This window comes from Salvelinus fontinalis, chromosome 39 (assembly GCF_029448725.1).
Source record: "Salvelinus fontinalis isolate EN_2023a chromosome 39, ASM2944872v1, whole genome shotgun sequence".
NCBI classification, from domain to species: domain Eukaryota; kingdom Metazoa; phylum Chordata; class Actinopteri; order Salmoniformes; family Salmonidae; genus Salvelinus; species Salvelinus fontinalis.
Window position 1 is genome coordinate 26,038,338 of NC_074703.1, and position 16,662 is coordinate 26,054,999.

Below are 16,662 nucleotides of genomic sequence, written 5' to 3' on the forward strand. Positions count from 1 at the left end.
AAACTCACGGACCAGGCAAGCAGGGCATTAATCAGAGAAGCAACAAAGAGACCAAAGATAACCCTGAAGGAGATGCAAAGCTCCACAGTGGAGATTGGAGTATCTGTCCATAGGACCACTTTAAGCCGTATACTCCACAGAGCTGGGCTTTACGGAAGAGGGCACAGAAAAGCCAATACTTAATGAATAAAATAAGCCAACACATTTGGTGTTCATCAAAAGGCATGTGGGAGACTCCCCAAACATATGTAAGAAGGTACTCTGGTCAGATCTTACAGAGATTTCAGTCTTCCAGAGATTTGAGACTGGGGCGGAGGTTCACCATCCAGCAGGACAATGACCTTAAGCATACTGCTAAAGCAACACTCGAGTGGTTTAAGGGGGAACATTGAAATGTCTTGGAATGGCCTAGTCAAAGTCCAGACCTCAATCCAATTGTATGACTTAAAGGTTGCTGTACACCAGTGGAACCCATCCAACTTGAAGGATCTGCAGCAGTTTTGCCTTGAAGAATGGGAAAGAATTCCAGTGGCTAGATGTGCTAAGCTTATAGCGACATATACCAAGAGACTTGCAGCTGTAATTGCTGCAAAAGGTGGCAAAGTATTGACTTTCTACAAAGTAATGACTTTGGGGGGGGGATAGTTATGCACGCTCAAGTTTTCAGTTTTTTTGTCTTGTTTCTTGTTTGTTTCACCCCAAAAATATTTTGCATCTTCAAAGTGGTAGTCATGTTGTGTAAATCAAATGATACAAACCCACAAAATCCATTTTAATTCCAGGTTGTAAGGCAACAAAATAGGAAAAATACCAGGGGGGGTGAATACTTTCGCAAGCCACTGTGTCACTTGTAGTGCTCTACTGGCATATCAATGGTTAAGTATTTCAATTTGTTTGTGTTCCTATGGGATTCTGCATGAATAAAGACAATTCAACACTCTGCCTTTCTACTCCATAGCTCCAGATTGGAAAGGCTCAGAAAAAGTGGTTTGTTTATAATGCAATAAAAGCAGAAGCATAAAAAAGACAGAAGGGATGAGTTTATGCAGCAATTTTTATTTAATGGTTGAGAACACTCTTCACTAGGCCCTACTAGGCACTGCCAACCCACATGACAAGTGGGTTGGCAGGAACAGTTTAGACTTAGTGTACATGAGAGACTCAATCCTCATGACCAAGCTGTGTGTTCATTATAATTCCACCTAGAGCAGCACGTGGACAGTGTTACAGCAGTCTGAGATGAATTGGTTTTGACTGATGCTTGCGACAGTTTACTACAGAATTGTCACGCCCTGGTTTGGTCAGGGTGTGATTTGGGGTGGGTATTCTATGTTCTTTCGTTCTATTATTTGTATTTCTATGTTTTGGCCAGGTAGGGTTCTCCATCAGGGACAGCTGTCTATCATTGTCTCTGATTGAGAACCATACTTAGGTATCCCTTTTTCCCACCTGTGTTTGTGGGAAGTTGTCTTTGTTTGTTGGCACTATAGCCTTCAGCTTCACGTTTTTTTGGATTGTTTATTATTTTTGTCAGCGTCATATAAATAAAGTAATATGTACGCTCACCACGCTGAACCTTGGTCCTCTTCATTCAACGGCCGTGACAAGAATGCTACAGTACTTACTATAGAATTCTGTAGTAAACTGTATTTTACTGTAGAATACTATACTACACACTGTAGTATTCCTCTCATGTGTAGTACTTACTTTGAAATGTTGAAGTATACTGTAGAATGCTATAGTGCTGTAAATACTACAGTATACTACAGACCACAAAAACACAACAGTAAATACTACAGTAATGTCCGCAAAAACACTACAGTCCGCACTATAGCATACTACAGTATTTCATTTGCATATACCCTGCCCATTCCCCTCCCCCATATCCCAATTTTTGCCACCCATAAGTGAGAAAACTGCCAATGCAGACCATATTTTGTGTTCCCTACAGGTTATAGAAAATAGCATAAACTCTGAACTATCTGTTCAGACCTCAGTCCTACCTTCCTACAGGTTATGGCAAATTTGCCCTTTGAGTATTTCTCCAGTAGGTTTCCTCAAGGAGAAAGCCCCCACTACTACAGTGCATACGGAAAGTGTTCAGAACCCTTGACTTTTTCCACATTTTGTTACGTTACAGCCTTATTCAAAAATGGATTAAATAAAATGTACTCCTCATCAATCTACACACAATACCCCATAACGACAAAGCAAAAACAGAAATACCTTGTTTAAATAAGTATTCAGACCCTTTGCTATGAGACTCGAAATTGAGCTCAGGTGCATCCTGTTTCCATTGATCATCCTTGAGATGTTTCTACAACTTGATTGGAGTCCACCTGTGGTAAATTCAATTGATTGGACATGATTTAGAAGGTACACACCTGTCTTTATAAGGTCCCACAGTTGATAGTGCATTTCAGAGCAAAAACCAAGCCATGAGATCGAAGGAATTGTCCGTAGAGCTCCGAGACAGGATTGTGTCGAGGCACAGGTCGGGGGAAGGGTACCAAAAACATTATGCAGCGTTGAAGGTCCCTAAGAGCACAGTGGCCTCCATCATTCTTAAACGGAATACGTTGGAAACAAACTGAGCAATCTGAGGAGATGGGCCTTGGTCAGGTAGGTGACCAAGAACCCGATGGTCACTATGACAGAGCTCCAGAGTTCCTCTGTGGATATGGGAGAACCTTCCAGGTGGACAACCATCTTTGTAGCACTCCACCAATCAGGCCTTTATGGTAGAGTGGCCAGACAGAAGCCTCTCCTCAGTAAAAGGCACATGACAGCCCACTTGGAGTTTGCCAAAAGGCACCTAAAGACTCTCAAACCCTGAGAAACAAGATTCTCTGTTTTATGAAACCAAGATGGATCTCTTTGTTCTGAATGCCAAGCGTCACGTCTGGAGGAAACCTGGCACCATCCCTACGGTGAAGCATGGTGGTGGCAGCATCATGCTGTGTGGATGTTTTTCAGCGGCAGGAACTGGGAGACGAATGAGGATTGAGGGAAAGATGAACGGAGCAAAGTACAGAGAGATCCTTGATGAAAACCTGCTCCAGAGTGCTCAGGACCACAGACTGGGGCAAAGGTTCACCTTCCAACAGGACAGCGACCCCAAGCACACAGCCAAGGCAATGCAGGAGTGGCTTTGGCACAAGTCTCTGAATGTCCTTGAGTGGTCCAGCCAGAGAACCCGATCGAACATCTCTGGAGAGATCTGAAAATAGCTGTGCAGCGACACTCCCCATCCAACCTGACAGAGCTTGAGAGGATCTGCAGAGAAGAGTGAGAGAAACTCCCCAAATACAGGCGTGCCAAGATTGTAGTTTCATACCCAAGAAGACTCAAGACTGTAATCTTTGCCAAAGTTGCTTCAACAAAGTACTGAGCAAAGGGTCTGAATACTTATGTAAATGTTATATTTCAGTTTTTTATCTTTTATATATTTGATAAAATTTCTAAAAAACGTTTTTTCTTCGTCATTATGGGGTATTGTGTGTGGGTAAAAACAATGTAATATTAGAATATGTCTGGAAATGTAACAAAATGTGGAAAAAGTCAAGTGGTTTGAATACTTTCCGAATGGACTATATGTCAAAGATAATAAAACAAAAACACTACAGTAAATACTACAGTATACTACAGTATTTACTAAATAAATATCTGATCTGACATCATATTCTTTAAGTACCAACTGACACTTTCAACTGGTTGGATTTCCGAAATAATGTTCCATTCCCATCCTTTTGATGTTGCCATACTCTCTCTATGTTAACAAAGAGTCCATTCTGTAGAGTAGAGAGAGAAAAGGGGGAAAGGTATTTATGGAGGGTCATCAACCTCAACACTACAGTCATCTCCAAAACACTACAGTAAAGTCTGCAAGTGTATAATATAGTGTTTATACAATCATTTACTATATATATTTTTTCATGTTGGCTGATTTGATGAGGGAATCTGCCATGTTCGTTTTACATAATTTTGTATTATTTTTAGCCTTGGTTAATAAACCATGATGGGGCAAATTTTTTATGAACAATCATTTTGCAAATGCCTGGAGGGGATATTAGAGTTGTTTAAGCTAGCTATGCCCCACAACAAAACTCACTCTCCTGTTAGGTAGAAAAAACGTGAGTCAAGATGGTTGAAGTCAAGAAGACAGAAGCCTTCACATTGCGTATTGGAGTGTGACATGATACATTGTTGGGAATCATGTCACACCACATTTCTGAATCACTTACTTGCACAATGCTATTTTTACACCCCACCGTGGCAGGAGTATGGTTTGGTTAGGTTTTTCTAACGCAGTGCTCCCCTTCGCGAATTTAAACTGTATTTGCTCCAGATTCTGTGACTATCCACACAAGGGCTGTGTCCCAAATGACACCCTCTTCCCTATATAGTGCACTACGTTTGACCACAGCGCTATGGGCCCTGGTCAACAGTATTCAGAGCTGTATGAAGAGGAGAGGCAGCACCTGCAAAGTGAGCGCTCCTTCCTTCTCAAGGAGGTTGAGTGAATGTGTTTATAGACGGAGCAGCACAGCATGAAAGAACCTATCCTTTAGCCCTATCTGAGGGAAACACTGTAGTTTCCACACCACTCACTGCTGAGATGGATGGCTTTAGTGATGATGTGAAATACCTCACTGAGTACAGCAGTCAGCATAGGTTTCATCCCATAATTGGGGTGATGGAAATAATATATATATTACATTGCCACAGGGCTCTCTACCATGTCATGTCACATCATAGCACATATTTGTGTTATTTTCAGGCTCTCTCATTTTGAAAGAAGTGTGCATAGCAGCATGACGTGCTGGAGACTGGTTGGAATTTCCCCTTATTGATCTCCACAGGTGTCTCCAACATCAACAAATTATGAATATTCACTTTCAAGATGTATGTGGTTCTTCCTGTGGGGTATAGGCCTAGATGTTCCCTGCATGCTCCGCTCAACACGACCTTTCCCTGTCTTCTCACCCTCCTCCTCGCCTCTCTCTCTCCTCCCACTCCCACCTCTCCCTCACCCACTGATGCCATTACTGCGGTGTCCGCCCCCACATCTCCACCCCTAAAGACTCTCATTCTCTCATTCTTTCCTACCACTCTATCTACCACTCTATCTACCACTCTATCTATCTATCTATCTATCTATCTATCTATCTATCTATCTATCTATCTATCTATCTGCCCGCCCGCTCGCTCGCCCGCCCGCCCGCCTGCCTGCCTGTCTATCTATCTTTGTCTCTCTCTCTGTTCTCTTGTTCTCAAACAGACACATACATTGAAATCCCCCTTTGCAAGCAGCAAACAGTGAGTGGACAGTTTCTCTCTATCCTGAGTCAAAGCAGACCATCATTTTGATGGAGGTGGATCCACAGAAGAACGAATGTGTATAATATCAGACATGCATCACAGACTGAGCTTGTTTCATTCCAGGTCTGTGCATAGTTCATATAAGGCATCCATAGGCCAGGTTAATAAGATCACAAGTGAGGAACATTGTCACTTAGTATAAAGCATGGCCATGTTTGAGTATGTGTGTGCAAGCGTCACAGCTGCACTTGCCTCATACACAGCTCTATAGTAAGTCTAAATATTACATATATTCATCCCATTCAACATCCTGCTTGACTATTCATCACTCTGGCTTCCACCCAGAACCATTCTGCTCAGACACAGGAGTTGATGAGTCTTATGAAAAAATGATATGTCATAAGAAATGGAACCAGAATGGTTTATTTCAACAGCTTAGGAATTCTCAAAGTCAGCTGTTAGGCAAGGTTTCTTACGAGGAAATGGGAGTGTGTGAGGGAATTGTTTGAGAACTGATTTCCCACAATAGGTTTTTTCTATAAAGTTACTGTTATGTTCTCCTCAAGGCCACGGAAGCTTTTAAAAGTCCAGGTCTCCATCCCCAGACATATTGGATAACTTAATTGGGCAAACCAAAGCCCAAACCATAGACACTAGATTCCTCAACAAAACTATCAGACTTCTATTACAGCTCTAGAGATCAGGTGTTTTTACTCGGGTCCATTTACACCACCTTTGATGATAACTACCTGAGGTAAAGCGTTTTGTTTGTGGCCCTCCAAATAGGATACTTAATCAGTTGTCTACATAGCAGCAGGTCGATAAAGATGCCCCGTGCTGCATTGCACCGTATCAGACACAGGTTGTATCTCAAATGGCACCCTATTCCCTACATAGTCCACTACTTTTCACCAGCGCCCAGCACTATATAGGGAATAGGGTGCCACTTGGGATGCACACACATTCTCCACCCTACTTTGTTTCTCTTGGAGGTGGAGCCTAATAGATCTCTGCTGGGATCAATAACAGAATAACATTATCATCTCACGCTGTGCCAACTCGAGGATGACAGGGAGTTTTATATTTGACCATCCGTTTTGTAACCGAAATGGACATGGCAGACACACGCAAGCCGTTATGCAGGCACGCATGCTCACACAGACACACAATTATGTGTTGTCAAAATGACAAAGAGTAGGATTGACCTGTGGCTGGCAAAGCAAACATAACATTAAGGATGACTTGAATGGTGTGTCTTGACTTTCCTAAGAGAGCAGCATTTAGCACCTTTCAATCAACCTTTTATCATTTGACCTTCAACGAGCCAACAAGCCTTAATAATTCACGACTGAGACGATTGCAGTTGGCTCCTGTACCAAATAACAAAAGCGTCACATCACAAAAGCCAATCATGGACCATCTCTCTTTGCATCTCTTTTTAAACGCTTCCTGACAATTGATCGATCTCTCACACACACGCACACACACACACACACACACACACACACGCACACGCACACACACACACACAAACACACACACACACACACACACACCAAGAGTTTCGTTTTACTTCTGGCATGGTTAGCTTGTGATTTCTGGGTGGCACCGCGGTAATGGGCCTGATGATTAATCACGCAGTGCCACCATTAGAGATCGATCGATCGCAGCAAACCGTCCACATCTCTGATGTATAAATTCCCAGGCCTCACCTAGAGTTTAGACAGACAAAGGCTGAATTAGATGTGGATCTCGGTTAGACGTCCAGACAGCGTTGGGGAATCTAAACTGGTCACAGACTGAGAGGGGCGTCAGGTCGGGCTCTTCTTGTCTGAGTGATGTTACTTTCATGCTGCTTGTACGATGGGCTGTGGAAATAATAAAGTCTGTCTGTCTGTGTGTGTGTGTCTCTGTCTGTTTGTCTGCCTGTCTGTCTAGGTAAAAGCGATTCCTTATGCTTCCACTTAGCAGTGGGTTTCAAACCTCTCCTCGGGGACGCCCAGCCATTCCATGTATTTGATCTGTTCCAGAGGTAGCATACCTGATTCAACTTGTCAACTAATAATCAATCCCTTTACTAGGTGAATCAGGTGAGCTAATTCAGGGACACAACAAAATTGTGAAATGTATAGGGGTCCCGGGGAGAGGTTTGAGAACCACTAAAAGTATGTCTGTCCGTCATGTAAAGTGGGTTATAATAGATCTGTACCCTACGTTTTAGTACCTGTAGGCAGTGGTGTAAAGTAGTTAAGAAAAAATACTTTAAAGTACTACTTAAGTAGTTTTTTGGGGTATCTGTACTTTACTATTATATTTTTAACTACTTGAACTTTTACTTCACTACATTCCTTAAGAAAATATTATACTTTTTACTCCATACATTTTCCTTGACACCCAAAAGTACTTGTTACATTTTGAATGCTTAGCAGGACAGGAAAATAGTAAAATTCACGCACTTATCAACAGAACATCCCTGGTCATTCCTACTGCCTCTGATCTGGCAGACTCACTAAACACACATGCTTCATTTGTAAATGGTGTCTGAATGTTGGAGTGTACCCGTGGCTTTCAGTAAATAAAAAAACAAGAAAATGGTGCCATCTGGTTTGCTTACTATAGGGAATTTGAAAGTATTTATGCTTTTACTTTTGATACTTAAGTATATTTTAAACCAAATACTTTTATACTTTTAATCAAGTAGAATTTTACCGGGTGACTTGTACTTTTACTTGAGTCATTTTCTATTAAGGTATCTTTACTTTTACTCAAGTATGATTGTTGGGTACTTTTTCCACCACTGCATATAGGGATTATCCATTGTATTGAGGGTGGATAAAACTACATGCTGATAACTAGGAAAGGGTTGTGTTAATTTGATTTCATTAGAGAGGAACAATTACGACGGTGCATGTCTCGATCTGGGCAGAGTGTAGAAAGACAGGGCTCCTGGGGGTGGTTTTGATTTATTAGGATCCCCATTAGGGAAAGGGAAAGGGGGATACCTAGTCAGTTGTACAACTGAATGCATTCAACTGAAATGTGTCTTCCACATTTAACCCAACTCCTCTGAAAGAGAGAGGTGCGGGGGGGCTGCCTTAATCGACATCCATTAGACGACGCCAATGGCGACAGCTAGTCTCACTGGTGTCCGACACATAACGAAAAAGACATTACAGACAAAAGACTTTACAGTTTGCATACATTTAAAAACATTAACATGTAGCATGTGTGTGCATCTATCAGTTACGCATACACGTCAGTGTCACGCCCTGATCTGTTTCACTTGTCTTCGTGCTTGTCTCCACCCCCCTCCAGGTGTCGCCCATCTTCCCCATCATCCCCTGTGTATTTATACCTGTGTTCTCTGTCTGTCTGTTGCCAGTTCGTCTTGTTTGTTCAAGCCTACCAGAGTTTTGTGTCTCAGCTCCTGATTTGTCCAGTCTCTCTTTTCTCGTCCTCCTGGTTTTGACGCCTGCCTGTCCTGAGCCCGCCTGCCTGACCACTCTGCCTGCCCCTGACCCTGAGCCTGCCTCCCTGTCATCCTGTACCTTTGCCCCACCCCTGGATTACCGACCTCTGCCTGACCTGACCTGACCTGACCTTGAGCCTGCCTGCCGTCCTGTACCTTTGCCCCTGTTGCTCTAATACTTCGACACGGTCTACATCTGGGTCTTACCTGATTCCTAATAGTCAGTACATTCACATGGGGGAGAGGCGTTGTGCCGTGAGGTTTGCTGTTCAGTTGCTCTATATAAGATGGAAGATTTCCATGCACTCATGGCTCTGTGTAATACTGTACTTTTCCTTGAATTTGTTCTGGACCTGGGAACTGTGAAAATACCCCTGGTAGCATGTCTGGTGCGGTAAGTGTCAGTGCTATGTGTAAGTTGACTATGCAAACAATTTGGAGTTTCCAACACATTAATGTTTCTTATAAAAAACAAGAAGTGACGCAGTCAGTCTTTTCTCAACTCTCAGCCAAGAGAGACTCGCATGTATAGTATTAATATTAGCCCTCTGATATCAATGAAGAGCAAGACGTGCTGCTATTTTCTGGGCCAGCTGCAGCTTAACTAGGTCTTCCTTTGCAGCACTTCACCTGACTGGACAATAATCAAGATAAGATAGAACTAGAGCCTGCAGGCTTTGTGGAGTGTGGTGTCAAAAAAGCAGAGCATCTGCTTTATTACGGACATACCTCTCCCTATCTTTACAACCTTTGAATCTATATGTTTTGACCATGACAGTCATTTAGTCTCAACTCTTTCAACAGCAACACCATTCATTACCAGATTCAGCTGATGTCTATAACTTAGGGAATGATTTGTAGCAAATAAATAATCTTCGCTTTAAAGATGTTCAGGACCAGTTTATTACTGGCCACCCATGCCAAAACAGACTCTTTGTTAAGGGTTTCAGTGACTTCATTAGCTGTGGTTGCTGATATGTATATGACTGAATCATCAGCATACATAGAAACACATGTTTTGTTTAATGCCAATGGCAGGTCACTGGTAAAAATAGAAAAGAGTAGAGGGCCTAGAGAGCTGCCCTGCATTACACCACAATTTACATGTTTGACATGAGAGAAGCTTCCAATTAAGAAAAGCCTCTGAGTTTTTTTAGACAGATAGCTCTGAATCCACAATATGGCAGCGGTTGAAAAGCCATAACACATACATTTTCTCAACAACAGGTTATGATAATAACATCAAAGGCTGCACTGAAATCTAACAGTACAGCTCCCACAATCTTCTTATTATCAATTTCTTTCAACCAATCATCAGCCATTTGTGTCAGAGCAGTATATGTTGAGTGCCCTTTTCTAAAAGTATGCTGAAAGTCTGTTGTTAATTTGACTACAGAGAAATAGCATTGTGTTTGGTCAAACACAGTTTGCTAAGAGCTAGCAGCAAGCTGATAGGTCTGCTGTTAGAACCAGTTGTCACGACTTCCGCCAAAGACGGTTCCTCTCCTTGTTCGGGCGACGTTCGGCGGTCGAAGTCACCGGTCTTCTAGCCATCGCCAATCCACTTTTCATTTTCCATTTGTTTTGTCTTGTTTTCCCACACACCTGGTTTACATTCCCTCATTACTTGTTGTGTATTTAACCCTCTGTTCCCCCCCATATCTGTGTGTGAAATTGTTTATTGTCGAGGTTGGCACGCTTCCGGCTTGTTAGCGCCAGGTTTTATGTATACCTGTGTTTTGTGGCAGCCTTTACTTTGTACTTTGTTTGTGGTACTTTGTGCTGCCTTACTTATTTTGGGCATTTGGTTTTAGTGACGCTGTCACGTTATGGTCTTACTATTTGCCTCAGTAAAATGCTTCGTGTTCCCTCATCTCTGCTCTCCTGCGCCTGACCTCCATGCACCAGCTACACCCACCCGTTGACACCAGTAAAGGCCGCTTTACCACTCTTGGGTAGCGGAATTACTTTGGCTTCCCTCCAGGCCTGAGGTCAAAGACGTTCCTCTGGGCTCAGATTAAAGATTTGACAGATAGGTGTGGCTATAGGGTCAGCTACCATCCTCAGTAGCTGTCCATCTAAGTTGTCAATGCTAGGAAGTTTTTCATTATTGATCGATAACAATACTTTTTCCACCTCTCCCAACTATAAAAATTCTAACTTACAATGCTTTTCTTTCATTATTAGTTTTTTTATGTATGAGTATGATGGCTCCCTGTTCGTTGTTGGCATTTCCTGCCTAAGCTTGTCCACTTTGCCAATTAAGTAATCATTAAAATAATTGCCTACATCAACTGGTTTTTTGATGAATAAGCCATCTAATTCGATGAAAGATGGAGTTGAATTTGTCTTTCTACCCATAATTTCCTTTAAAGTTCCCATCATTCTTTATATCGTTGATCTTGGATTCATGATACAGTTGTCACGCCCTGATCAGTTTCACCTGTTCCTGTGATTGTCTCCACCCCCTCCAGGTGTCGCTTATTTCTCCCAGTTTATTTATCCCTGTGTTTCCTGTCTCTCTGTGCCAGTTCATCTTGTATGTTTAGTCAAATCAACCAGCGTGTTTTTCCCATACTCCTTTTTGCTATTCTCCTTTTTCTAGTCCCCCCCGGTTTTGACACTTGCCTTTTTCTGGACTCTGTACCCGCCTGCATGCCAATTCTGCCTGCCTTGACCACGAGCCTGTCTGCCACTCTGTACCTCCTGGACTCTGATCTGGTTTTGACCTTTTTGTCTGTCCACGACCATTCTCTTGCCTACCACTTTGGATTAATAAACATTGTAAGACTCCAACCATCTGCCTCCTGTGTCTGCATCTGGGTCTCGCCTTGTGCCTTGATAAAAGTTTTTTATTTATTTTATTTTTTGAGTTAAGGCACGAAGTTTCTCAATTTGCAGTAAGCCAGCCAGTCAGATGTGCAGCCAGACTCCTTTTGCCTCATCTCTTTCAACCATACAGTTGTTTTTTTTTCAATTCCTCATCAATCCATGGAGCCTGAACAATACAAACAGTTTCTTAACAGGTGCATGTTTATCAATAATTGGAAGAAGCAATTTCATAAATGTATCAAGTGCAGCGTCTGGATGCTCCTTATTCATCACATCAGACCAACAAATATGTTTAACATCATCCACATAAGAGTCACTTATACACTATTTTAGGCCCAGCTTTTGGAACTTTGTCTTTCCTGGATAGAGCCACTATATTGTGATCACTGCATCCAATGGGTACGGATACAGCTTCAGAACAAAGTTCTACAACATTAGTAAAAATGTGATCAATACATGTGAATGATCTTGTTCCTGTAGTGTTTGTAAACACCCTGGTAGGTTGATTAATATCCTGAACCATATTAGAGGCACTGGTTACAGTGAAAAGCTTCCTCTTGAGCGGCCATCTTGATGAAAACCAGTCAATATTCAGGTCCTAAAGAAAGTAGACCCCTCTGTTTACATCACATACACTATCAAGGTTTTCACACACATTATTTAGATACTCACTGTTAGCACTTGGTGGCCTATAGCAACACCCCAAAAGAAAAGGCTTTAGATGTGCCAAGTGAACCTGCAACCACAACACTTCAATAACATTTGACATAAGATCTTCTCTAAGAATTACAGGGGTGTGGCTCTGAATACAGCAACACGTCCCCCATAAGCATTCCTGTCTCTTCTAATAGATGTCGTATCCTTGTATTGCGGAAGGTAGCCTAGTGGTTAAGAGCGTTGGGCCAGTAACCGAAAGGATGCTGCTTTGAATCCCCGAGCCGACTAGGTGAAAAATCTGCCGATGTGCCCTTGAGCAAGGCACTTTACCCTAAATGCTCCTGTAAGTCGCTCTGGATAAGAGCGTCTGCTAAATGACAAAAATGTCAAATGTAAAAATGTATTGCTACTGCTATATTATATAAGTGAGTCTCAGAAATTGATAATAATGGGAAAGGAAAGGGCTGAAAATATCCCATATTAATATGTGTAACTTTTGAAACAAGGTTCATGAAATCAATAACTTACTAACATCAGATAACATTTATATACATGTATATATGAATGTTATCTGATAGCAAGTTATTGATTTCAGAGAAAGACATAATATGGAAAAGAGCAAACAAAGCAAGAGAAAAAAATCTACATTCAGAAGTCCAATAATGTAGTGTGCAAGTGTGTGTGTGTGTGTGTGTGTGTGTGTGTGTGTGTGTGTGTGTGTGTGTGTGTGTGTGTGTGTGTGTGTGTGTGTGTGTGTGTGTGTGTGTGTGTGTGTGTGTGTGTGTGTGTGTGTGTGTACTGCAGCCAAAGACTCTATTCAAGTGATTACATAACCTGTAAAAAGTAGGGAACACATAGCACACTGCAATCTTTGCACCCATGTGCTTTATAGACAATGTTTTGACCCTCAGGACTTGAAGAACGTTATAGTATGCCTATGCTGCATTTACACACAAAATAGCTATTTCCACAATGCCTTTGGTAGTCTACTCCCACCTGTTGCTCCATTTCTATGTTCTCTGGTTGTGTTTCCTGACTGTCCTCAGTTTAAATAGGACAGCATCATTCATTAGAGACGATAAGAACCTTACTCATTGGAATGTGTGTGCCAGTAGGTCTGAGGTTAAACCATACCCTCTTGTTTCTGACCAGAACGATCTGAACCTCACACTACAATAATAGTAGTTCAGAGGAGGGTGAGCACATAATGACCGATCTGCTCTCCACATATGTGTGTGTGTGTGTATGCACATGCGTGTGTGTGTGTGTGTATGCACATGCGTGTGTGTGTACCCACACAGTGATTATTGTAGGAAACAAACCCAGACGACAGGCCCTGTAGCAGCACAGCCACAGTTTAACTCCCCCATAATATCTAACCTCTGACAGCTCTCTCTCTCTATATATGTATATATATATACATCTCTCTCTCTCTCTCTCTCTCTCTCTCTCTCTCTCTCTCTCTCTCTCTCTCTCTCTCTCTCTCTCTCTCTCTCTCTCTCTCTCTCTCTCTCTCTCTCTCTCTCTCTCTCTCTCTCTCTCTCTCTCTCTCTCTCTCTCTCTCTCTCTCTCTCTCTCTCTCTCTCTCTCTCTCTCTCTCTCTCTCTCTCTCTCTCCATAACATTTAAACACAATAGACTAGATACAGTAGCAGTTCATGTAATCAGTCTCCGCAGTCGCCACCATCATACGGTATCTTTCAGCCAAGGTTGTGCTGCTGTACTCCAAACAAACCACAGACCACTACAAGAAGGTTATGTGGAATCATTTGAATATTGCTAGTTTGGATGTTTTGGGAGTTTAGAATCTTAAACTTTCCTGTACAATTATGGGTTTGAGTGTTGGTGCTTGTAGCTACTACGGCTCTATGAGGTCATATGTGCCTCAGCCATAGACAGTATATATAAATGGACAAAGCCATCGATGATGTCACCCCATTCATTCCTATGTAAAGTCTCATTGTCGCATTTGAAGATCAGCAAATCGATTTTAGCTTACTAAAATGGTGTCTCATGGGGGGGATTCTCAAGACATAACATGCGCAGTTTGAGCTAGTCCAGGAAGACATTGCAGGCTGCAACCAGGGGAGAACGACTGCCCCCTCTCATTGAGTATCTGAAGTTGAAGGTCGACCAGGATAATGCAGGCTGCCGGTGGCAACTAAATTATCCTTATAACTTCTGCGTGCGATTTTAAAATGAATCAGGTCATACATCTGGTGTTATAGAAACAATTATTGGTTCCTTGGTTGTCTTCAACTTCCTTCTTTTTCACACAAATATTGTCCAGGAACATTGCCATTTTCCCATTGACTATAACGGGTGATCCTGCTTTCTGGATACAACAGCCTGCAGTACCACGTTCGGCCTTGAACTTCAGAGCTTCAGTGAGACGGGGCAGTCGGTCTCCCCTGGCCAAAACAGACAGTCAGGTTGATATTGTGGTTTGAATGAGAGAATCAGACTTCATAGGAAGGGCAATAGTCAGAGAGAAGCGACAAAGTGGGACAGTTATTCACAGATTAACAACACAGCGTTGGACAATGTGAGGAAGGGAGGGGGCTTCTTGTCAGGGCTGTGGTACTCACCCCTTTTTTATGTGGGTACTTAAACAACCAATAAAAAAATCCAGTTTTTATTTCGACAGTATCTTTACTTCAAGCGCCGTGTGGGTGTCAGCCAGGGAAATCTGTAGCTCTCAGAGAAGAGAGGAAAAGTGGTTGTGTGGTTTTTCATCGTCTCCATCTCTCCACATATTAGGTCAATAGTAAACAATCTCTCTGTTACAGCCTGATTGCATGATAATTGTATTTGCTGCTGCTTAATTGGGTTGAAATATGCCTTGTTCCCATGGTTTCTATTTGGGTTATTGCCGTATCATTAGGGCATGATTGTTCACGTTACTAACGAGCGAGTGATCCAGATTGGGGCTGTAGAGTTATGTGTTTGGAGAGCAATGCTAATATTTGAATGTGTGATACACACACTACACAAGCACACATGCACGCACCACACACATATCCCGACTTGCTCTATACATGCATGTATTTCCCATTTTTCTTGAGGGGATAGAACTATATTGTAATGTTTTCCCTTCACTCTGACCCAGAAAACTAGACGGCACTGAAACTTTCCCTTCTAATCTCAGTGACAGGTCCCCTCCATATGGTTGGTGGGAAACAGCCTCAGCTTGGGGACTGTAACTGCAGATCTTATTTGTATAGAGGGAACCAGTGTTTGCATTGAGTATATATCAGACTATATACATTACAGTAGTTGTTCATCTTACCACAATGATCCTTCAGCTAGCTGTGTGGCACCAGACCAGGCTGCTGCTTTCACATGCCGCAGAGTCATTGACACACACACACATACACGCTCGCACACAGTCACACACGCACACACACAGTATTGCGCAGCTAACCTTGTGGGGGACATACAATTCAGTCCCATTCAAAATCCTATTTTCCTTAACCCCTAACCATAACACTAACGCCAACCTTAACCCAAAAACCTAACATTAACCATAACCCTAGCTCCTAACCCTAACTCTAAAACTAACCCTAGCTCCTAACCCTAAACCTAAATCTAATCCTAACACAAATTCTAACCTTAACCCTAAATCCCCTAGAAATAGAATTTGACCTTGTGGGGACCAACAAAATGTTCCCAGTTGGTCAAATGTTAGTTTGTTGAATAAACTAGTTAAACACGTACACACACACACACACACACACACACACACACACACACACACACACACACACACACACACACACACACACACACACACACACACACACACACACACACACACACACACACACACACACACACACACACACACACACACACACACACACAAGCATGTATCGACACAAGGCTTAAGGCATGATATTAAATAATTGAGAGTGCAGTAAGGCAGAACCTGACTGCTGCAATGCTCAGGTTATTCTTGAACTGGGACTGGCTAGCAGAGCAGGTAGACGTTACTGCATAGGGTGACGCACACACACACACACACACACACACACACACACGCGCACGCACACACACACACACACACACACACACACACACACACACACACACACACACACACACACACACACACACACACACACACACACACACACACACACACACACACACACACACGCACACACACACACACACACGCACACACACACACACACACACACACACACTGCAACGGCTCAATCTGAGCTACTGTTCTAGTTTCTGCAGTGTTCCCACAGGAGACTCTCTCTTTCCAACACAGAAAAACAAAAACTACTGGACACTATCCAGTATGTTCTCAAAAAACAACATTAGTCAGCCCTCCCATGTCCCAGTGTGTATTAACTCCACGCTAATAGTTAT

The 16,662-nt window shown here is 42.5% G+C and overlaps 1 non-coding gene across 1 annotated transcript; it reads left to right on the top strand.

Annotated features, from left to right (window-relative positions):
• Nucleotides 1-2,020: 2,020 nt before the first annotated feature.
• On the top strand, nt 2,021-2,074 carry LOC129838958 (U7 small nuclear RNA). The gene has a single exon (XR_008756949.1). It is a non-coding gene; the product is annotated as a U7 small nuclear RNA (small nuclear RNA).
• The last annotated feature ends 14,588 nt before the right edge of the window (nt 2,075-16,662 follow it).